Raw genomic sequence first — 8,510 nt, 5'->3', positions numbered from 1 at the left:
AAATTAAAAAATAGTCATAAGAACAACCGCGGAATTTCGCTGAGCGCGGGTGCTAATCTGAAAAATTGCACCCGCTCCCAACGAAATCGCGGTAAAATTTCAGCCACAACCACTTCTCACGGCCGTGAGATAGGTGGGCACATTCTGTAACAGAATGAATACGACGATCCAGCAAAAGCCTCGTGCACCTTAAGAACACAGAGCGACCCAAGGACTACCGCCTTCTCAGTTTTTCCCGCAAGTGTTTTAGCATATTGTTACATGCAGGGATGCTTTTTAGGCCATTAGCGAGTGAAAGCTTGGCACCTTCAAGAGCGTCGATGATAAGGACAATTAGTTTAACAGAATATTCCGGGCACAATAGTTGCAAATCCCTTATAAGGCCTCGATACCTCTCTTTCTTTTCATTCTCCTTGGCTATGATGTTTTTGTCAGCTGGTGCCGAAAATTCGATAACGAACATGGTTTGCTTCTCGAAGTCAAGAAGAATCATATCAGGCCTCGAGTGAGCAACAGAAACAATTGTCGAGAATATAAAGTTCCAGTATATGTGGCACTTCCCATTCTCGAAAATTGACTCGATTTACCTAGGCGCATTTAGAGGAGCGATATTAAGGTTAATGCTTTAAGAGTGACGGAGATGGTAATAAAGTACTCTTAGTAACGCATTGTGCCTATGAATGTAGGTCGTTCCCGCGTAAGTTGGACAACTAGATAGTATGTGAGCTAAATGCTCGGGGTGTGCATGGCACGCCTTGTAGCTATCATCAGGAATGTATTGGCTGAAAATGTGGCGACGGTATGTTAAGGTGGAAATGACACCGTCTTGGCATGCCAAAATGAAACCCTCCGAACCAGACTTCAATTCAGGCAAGTTTTGGTTCATTCTCGTTTTCTTTTGTTTCTTTTAAACTAGTTCTTGCCCTATCTTAATTAAATATTAACTCATTTTTGCTCCAAAGATTTTTCAAATTTTTTTTTTTTGCTATAAGCCTCTAAATAATCTGCAATATGCGAATTTTTTGCCATTAGAATATAGATGAAAATTGTGTTCTCTGAAATAATATTCGAAATTACTCAAAAGAAGGTCGGTCTGAATTTGAATCTACTTTATTGTAATAAGGGTTACTGAACTCTCTTTGCATGATAATGTAAGTCGGCTAAAAATTCTTAGACGCATTTCATTGGACTTTTCCTAATTTTCAAATGAATTATTTGATTCAAAAAATCCATACCATTTTGGTACTGTGTTTGGTGTGTATTCATCTGCATACAATTATTTCACGAAGTAAAATATGCTTCGGCAGTAGTTGAATGTGCAACGATCTAAGGTTTTCGAAACATCATAATATCAGTAATAAATCGAAAATGCATTAAATCTATCTCGCATGTGCTCGTTCTGCACATGTTACAACGAACTGTCGATTTTGATGCATTCCAGACCATGCAGCTTGCGAGTGTGGTTTTTTTTATTGTTTTATGGAACTACAGTCTGGCCGTCAAAAAAACTCTGACTTAAGATTCAGAACTTTGACTCCAAAGATGCACGTGCGTGCATGCACATATGCAAATCACAAGTGGTTTGCGACGAATTCAACGTCCATATGGTAGGTTCTTATTATCCACACGCTCTAAAAGCATGTCTCAAACTGCGTCGCAAATTACTACATTATTAGGCAATAAAATTTTCTTAATTCGAGGGGGTCGTTGTTCAAAGACAATCCCCAAAACAAGGCAACGCTGGTTGGTCCCTCTAAAAGGCGAATTTTGATTTAAATATTTCTGTACTGATAGATACAATTACATATACTTCATGAAAAAACTGCAGATCTTGATATCATGTTTATTACGCAATATTATTAAAAGTTTCTCTTCGTGCGTTGCTAATTCCAATTAAATAACTCGATGTTTCACATCAGCTTAGGGGAATTCCTAAAAAGGATTTAGTTTTTAAGTTACAGGTATGACATATTATATGAATCCGATTAGATATTATCATTCTCCTAACTAAACTTTCTTTCTTCAATCTGAAGAAGTCGTCTGATTGCAAATGCTTTGGGTATATTCAAAAAAAACTCTAAGTCAGTTTTTGTTAAAAAATTGCTTGTACACTTCGTTTTTTATGAAACACTAACATTTCTAAATTAATTTCTAAATTCAGATTTGTGACTCTGTATGGAAAGGCGTATGCAGGGTAAGGGGCAGTTTTTGTTTTATTCGGAATAAAACAACTTTCAAATTGAAATTTGTGGACAGACGACAAAAGATTTAAAACAATATAATTAAATAAAAGTTGTTCTTCCAGAAAAGAACTCCCGATTTGTTATAAATTATATTTGGATGCAACGTTTAGTTTTGGTCTTAATCGAAAAAAATAAAAAATAAATTTTTGGACAAACTAACAGAAGCTATGGAAAAAATAAATAGTCAAAAGTTTGTCATTCAAAAAAGAGCTACAAATTCGTAATTAATAATATTTTTAAACAAAAATGAGAATGCGATACATTTGATATAAAATTGTTGAATGTAATGTAGACAATATCAGATTTTAAACAAAATCGAGTTTGAAGCACTCATGATGAGAATGTCTTCGCTAAAGCCGAAGAGGGCTTTAATAAAAAAGAATATAGAATTACCACATTACAGTTGTCAGTGCTTTGTCTTTTAATTTAAAATCAGTCTGTACACAATTGTGGGGGAAATACAAAGACCGAGTGCGTAGCGCCAGAACCAACAGTCGCGCGCCCTAAGTGCGGTTAAACTTGCGAGCGCAATGAACAGCGCGATGAAAATATGACCGCGCGGCGGGCATATTCTCTTCTGCAAGGTTAAATCGTTAAGCATAAATGAACCGATAGGACCATCGGATTAATTTTCAAGGTACATACATACGTATGTATATGTCGATGCACTCGTAAGTTAGAAGTGCAAAGATCTTGATATGAAATTAACAACATTTGTCTCCACTTTTTTTAAATCTGACTTTTATCCAACTTGATAAAATGGCTTCAAAATATTTTACAAAGCAGGCGGAACGATCCACGTGAAAAATTTATGGGCGAATGATGCCAACTTCGTATCATTGCGTGCGCACTATTGGCCAATCTTGTGGTATGATTTTCACCAGCAGGAGGTGAGATATCGACAGTCTTTGAATCGCAATCCTTGGAACTTTATACGCCTATATCTTTCAGACATTTTTACAGCTAACTAAAACTTCGTTCGAAAAAAGCTTTTCAATCACATTGTCTGTTCAACCAGATCTTCTCAAATCACATCCTCTACCTTACAACCTCTACTTTATACTGTTTTCAATATGCAAACAGTCAATTTGACTGATAAACCCTAAATAAAACTATAACTTTAGCAAACCACTTTGTTCAAGGTGGTATTAATAATTTTCTTTTGCAAAATGTCAAGTAAAAAAAACAAGGCTTTACACAAAGTTGCAGCTGTATTTTCCAAAAATTCAAATTCTAAACTAAATCATTTAAATCGCAGCACTTAAAAATTAATACTTTTAAAGCTGAAAACATCAAATCAAATAAAAGGTAATGAATTAATGCCAATACAAATAAACAAAGCAATCACGACAGCTTATACTAATATGATCTGATAATTAGAGAAGGTATTACTGATAGCAATATCATAAATTGAACAGCCGCATCGTAGAACGGGATATAGAATAAATATCCAGGAGTAGTTCCTCCCACTCGTTGTAATTAAAATCCAAACCGCACCACCAGTCGTCTGAGTTTGAATGAAGTTCGCGCGTCCCCCAACTCCTCAAGAAATATTTTATATTTCGTCCTACCATGCGGCGGTTTGATTATGCTATTTTTCATAAAAGATTTTTTTCCTGTGAAGTGAGAAAATATCATTAATGATATTTTGCATCAGCTTCATACTCTGATTATGAAGCGATTGTCATATCACTGTGTATGCATACACGTGTGTATGCCCACGTGTATGCTCTTCCAGTCAACCATCTTTATAGAGCTATACATTTTTCTCACAATAATTATTTTTAATTAGATTATATTTTAGTTCCGCATTTAGAAACAAATAACAGCCATTGATAACGGACAGTAAGAACCCCTAGTAACGGACAATAATAATCTTTAGAAACGGTTCCTCCAATATACAATCACATCTGATGAGAACAAGTTGCGTAAGTCACGTAGTTTACCATGTAATTCATCAGAAATGGCCTCCAGAAACAGAACGGGTACTAAGATGTTTTTTTGCAACAACTACACCTTCATTGGTTTTTAATTTCAGAGGTGAAAAGTTAAAAGTCAAGTGTGACAGGTCAGAGGTGTGCTCAGATATCACAGGCTCCAGTTTTAAGGGTGGGAGATAAAAGATCAAGAGTAATAGGTCAAAGTTCTAAGGTTAAAGGTAACACAAGGTGGTTATAGGCCAAAAGTGATACAAGAAAATAAGTTCAGATATATTCATCATTACCAGTTAATTGGTTAAGCAACTTTGTTGTGATAGCCTTAAATTGCGTCTAACAAATGCCTAAATTTTGTAGAGCTTCCTATCAGCGCAAATAGAAGTGACAGGTTTTTATAATACATCGCTATGATGGATTCGAGTCCGATTATATCTTTGAAGAGTTGTTTCATGGTAAAAAGAAGCACCCCTGAAGGGCAAGAGAAGTATCATTCGATCGTAATTCTATCAGTGCCTCAATCGCAATCACCTCCTCGCAGTTATAACCAGAGCGTGGGCACGAGACGCGTCTTAATTTGTCATCATTGTCCATGTTAAGTGGGTCTTTCTTAAACAAAATTCCTTATCTTCTTCTGGGTAAGACAATATATCTAACTCGCGACTACCACCGTGTCGACCCCGAAAGAAACACGACTTATTTACTTACCCAAATATTTATTCTGTTCATTGATTTTCTAAACACTCTTTGTGTTTTATTTGGAGTACCTATTCAAGAACTGCTATTTGAGATATAATATAAAATCTAGCCGCGATAAATATCAATCATTTTGTTAATTTACTACTGTGACTTACTATCAGGTGTCATTAGAGTCAATTATTGTCTTCCAACTTTTCATACATATGCATTTCCGATGATAGTAAAATATTCTGTGAAATTTGAGTTAATACTCCCCCTTCCCTAATAGATATTTAAACGGTAATAAAACCTAAAAAATTTATCTACATCTATAAATCTATAGTCTATAGTCTTGGAAAGTAGACTTCAAATTTGAGTGTACCAACACAGCCTTCCCAAATAGATATTTTGTGAATTAATACACCGATGAATAACTGATTTACTTTTAACTTGCATTTTGTGTCAAATCTGCAGGATGATTTTAATTAACTTCAGCAGTTTTTCCCTCGAGCTAAGATAAACGTTCAGGTCATCCACATATAGCAGGTGGGTAAGATTGTATTTCATCTAGCCTTTCCTTATGCTCCATAGGACGTGTTGTTCAGGATCCTGCCAAGTGGGATCAGAGCTAAACAGAACCACAGGGAACTGAAGAAGTCACCCTGAAAAATACAGGTCGTAATGCGCTAAAGTTTGCAGATTCTTGGTCTTCCACGATCAAAGAAATTAATATTCGTACATTAGATGGTCATTGCCTGAATCATATATGCCATGTCCTGGTTGTGCTGATGTTTTTGCTCCTTCCTTATAGCAACACTGTTAATTGATACAAGATTCTTATATCCCCAAGAGTAGCGACAACATGCTTTTTCTTCTTCTGTACGGATATTGTTACTTCACAGCGAGCGTGAACTTTTTCGGAGATGATGGAATTTAGGACGCTGGCACTGTGTCGGCACCGGTTTCTCGAGCATCTTTTCATATCATCTAGTCAATGAACCGTATACACATTGAAGGTACATGTACCAGAAGTTATGCATTCTTTTCAACTTTTTCTCGGGGGAACACAGTTTTTTCTGTCAACAGCTACGGCCTATTCCAAGTTCTCGTTGAGTTAAAGAGGTTAAAAGGTTAAATTGCAATCGATGTTTGAAGTTTTTTGCGAACATTTTTCTGTGTATCATGTTCGTATAGGTTGCCTGCAAGTTTTGGTTAAGCGAACAAGTAATATCGATCATGTAGACTGTACCTCGATTTTTTTCACAGCATCCATTCCGTTAATTGACCTTGCATTGATGGTTGATGGTGTATAATGTCTGCCACAATCATTTTGTCTATGCGTATGCTATACCTAAGCTATAACGCGACAGCCATACATTTCTTACATCGGATGTCTCATTATTCCATGGTTTGTTGCCGGATATTCGAGGGCTCCTCTGAGGACATATTCAAAGGCATGTAATCGAGATTCGCTTAATATGCGATATTTTAAAGAATAACATCTCGCTTGCTGTTAAAGTATTCTATGTGTTAGTATAGGACTACCCTCTCAATCTTTAAATTACTTCAGTACGTTCGACGCCTGGTCATTTCAACGCGGAAGATTCTGTTATTTATAGCCCCGATCTAGTTGGCAGACCTAAGAGAACTCATCACAACCGTTTTGAATTTTGTAATGAATATAGCCATGTGTCTTTTATGAACAATCGTATGCACAGTAAAAAAGGATCATTCTTGCTGCAGATTGTTTTGCTCTAACAATCATTTGACTCTCGAGAACATCATGCTCGGCTCATTCAGATCATTTGGATCTGATTATACAGCTATCAGACTAAACAAAATGGCAGCTAATTTTTGGCGCGGATGTCGAAATAACATGACTCAAATTTTGTGTCTAACCGCGTGCACATGACAACTACACTTAACAAGAGATATACGTATCATTCTATTAGGTTTCGTTATTTTTTTTAACTTTCCAGGCATACTGCACGATAAAAAATCATAAATAAGTCCGCATATGAGCTAAAGTAATCCAAGAACGTCAGCCGACTTGACTTAACTTAATACATGTTCCCTAATATGATCATCCAAATCTTAAAAATCGATCATGATTTATTCCAGCCGGTCAAAATAATGTTGATTTCGGTATCATTTTTGTTAGATACCAAATGATATTGATTTTCGTATCATTTTAAACATAATTTTTTGTCTGCGTTCTGAATACCCTCACACTAAAGAATACCCCTAGATTCATATGACGCATCCTCAGCTATTGTCTCGATATCATTCCTGTTCTCGTTCTCTGACTCTGCGGCCTCCCAAGGTCCTCTGATTAAATACACTATTCAGCATTTATCTAGTCTGAAATCAGTTTGAATATTATTAGAAAAATGCTTGATGACATGGATTCCTTACTGCAGTTTCTAGCTTAAACTAGCGGATTGCTTCAGGTTATCCATGTACCGAAGATGGGTAAGTTGGAGGGCATCCTAGTTATCATATGTTTTAAGTCAATTAGGCATGATTTTTAGTGTTTTGTTCAATGGATTCAAGGCTAAACAGAACCAACATATATTGCTCAAATATACACGTCGGAATGCGTATTAATTTAGCTATCCTTGGGAACGCTTGATTCAAATCAATATATGCCATGTGCAAGTTTTTGTTTCAGTTTTTTAACTTGCATTATCGCCACGGCGTCAATTTGCGACATCATTTATTTACATTTTCATCATTTATTATTGAGAAAGTATTCGAATTGTCCGAAATTTAAAACCACAGTTCTTCAACGGATCTCCACGTTTGGAGACCCTCTGAATCCGAAAATTGAGTTCTTACGATGGCGTCTGTGTGTCCGACCGTTCCTAAAAGGAAGAACGAGTTCGTTAAACCGCCATTTTGGATAAAAATTAAAAAAGTTAGGATATTCTCAAAATTTTTTGGGCCATTCTTTTTTATATTTAAAAATTTTATGTACGGCTGTTCATAATAATTAGAAAACCAAATAATTTATCTTATGATTTTTTTTTGATAAAAAGAAAATTTGCAGAGTTGTAGCATTTTCAAAATTTTATAAATCAATCGAAAATCAAAATTTAGAGCCAAAAAACGCACGATATGAAAAAAGTCAGAAAAGGAAAACATTGCTTTTTGAAAGCCCTGCAAGATGATCATAACAACTTTTTAGATTTACTTAGAAAATTCAAAATTAAAATTTTGATTACACAGAAAATAATCATAAATCAAAAATTCCATTTTTTGGTTAAACTATGTAGGATACGAAAAAAGATGAATATATAAAAATTGTGATTCCAAAATAGATCTACAATTTCGTTAATAACCACTTCTTAATAGGACGCGAACTTTTTGTTTTATTCGTGAAAAATAACATTGGGAATCAAAAATTTGTCCAAAAACGACCAAAGTTACGAAAAGAAAAGAATAAAAAAAAAAATCTGTTTACAAAGTTGTGGCGAAAATCGAGTGCGCAGCACGAGTTTCATGATGAGAATGTGCACGTCGAAGCCTATAGAGCTTCAAGAAATTTAATTTTTGACTATACGAGGGTGGATTGATAAGTTTCCGGCCTGACCAAGAGATGGCGCCACTAGGCCTACCTTGAGGTGGCGTTCTATAGTACCATCCTTAGATAGCT

This window comes from Belonocnema kinseyi, chromosome 4 (assembly GCF_010883055.1).
Source record: "Belonocnema kinseyi isolate 2016_QV_RU_SX_M_011 chromosome 4, B_treatae_v1, whole genome shotgun sequence".
NCBI classification, from domain to species: domain Eukaryota; kingdom Metazoa; phylum Arthropoda; class Insecta; order Hymenoptera; family Cynipidae; genus Belonocnema; species Belonocnema kinseyi.
The sequence above is the reverse complement of the archived record's forward strand: the minus strand, read 5'-3'. Positions refer to the sequence as shown.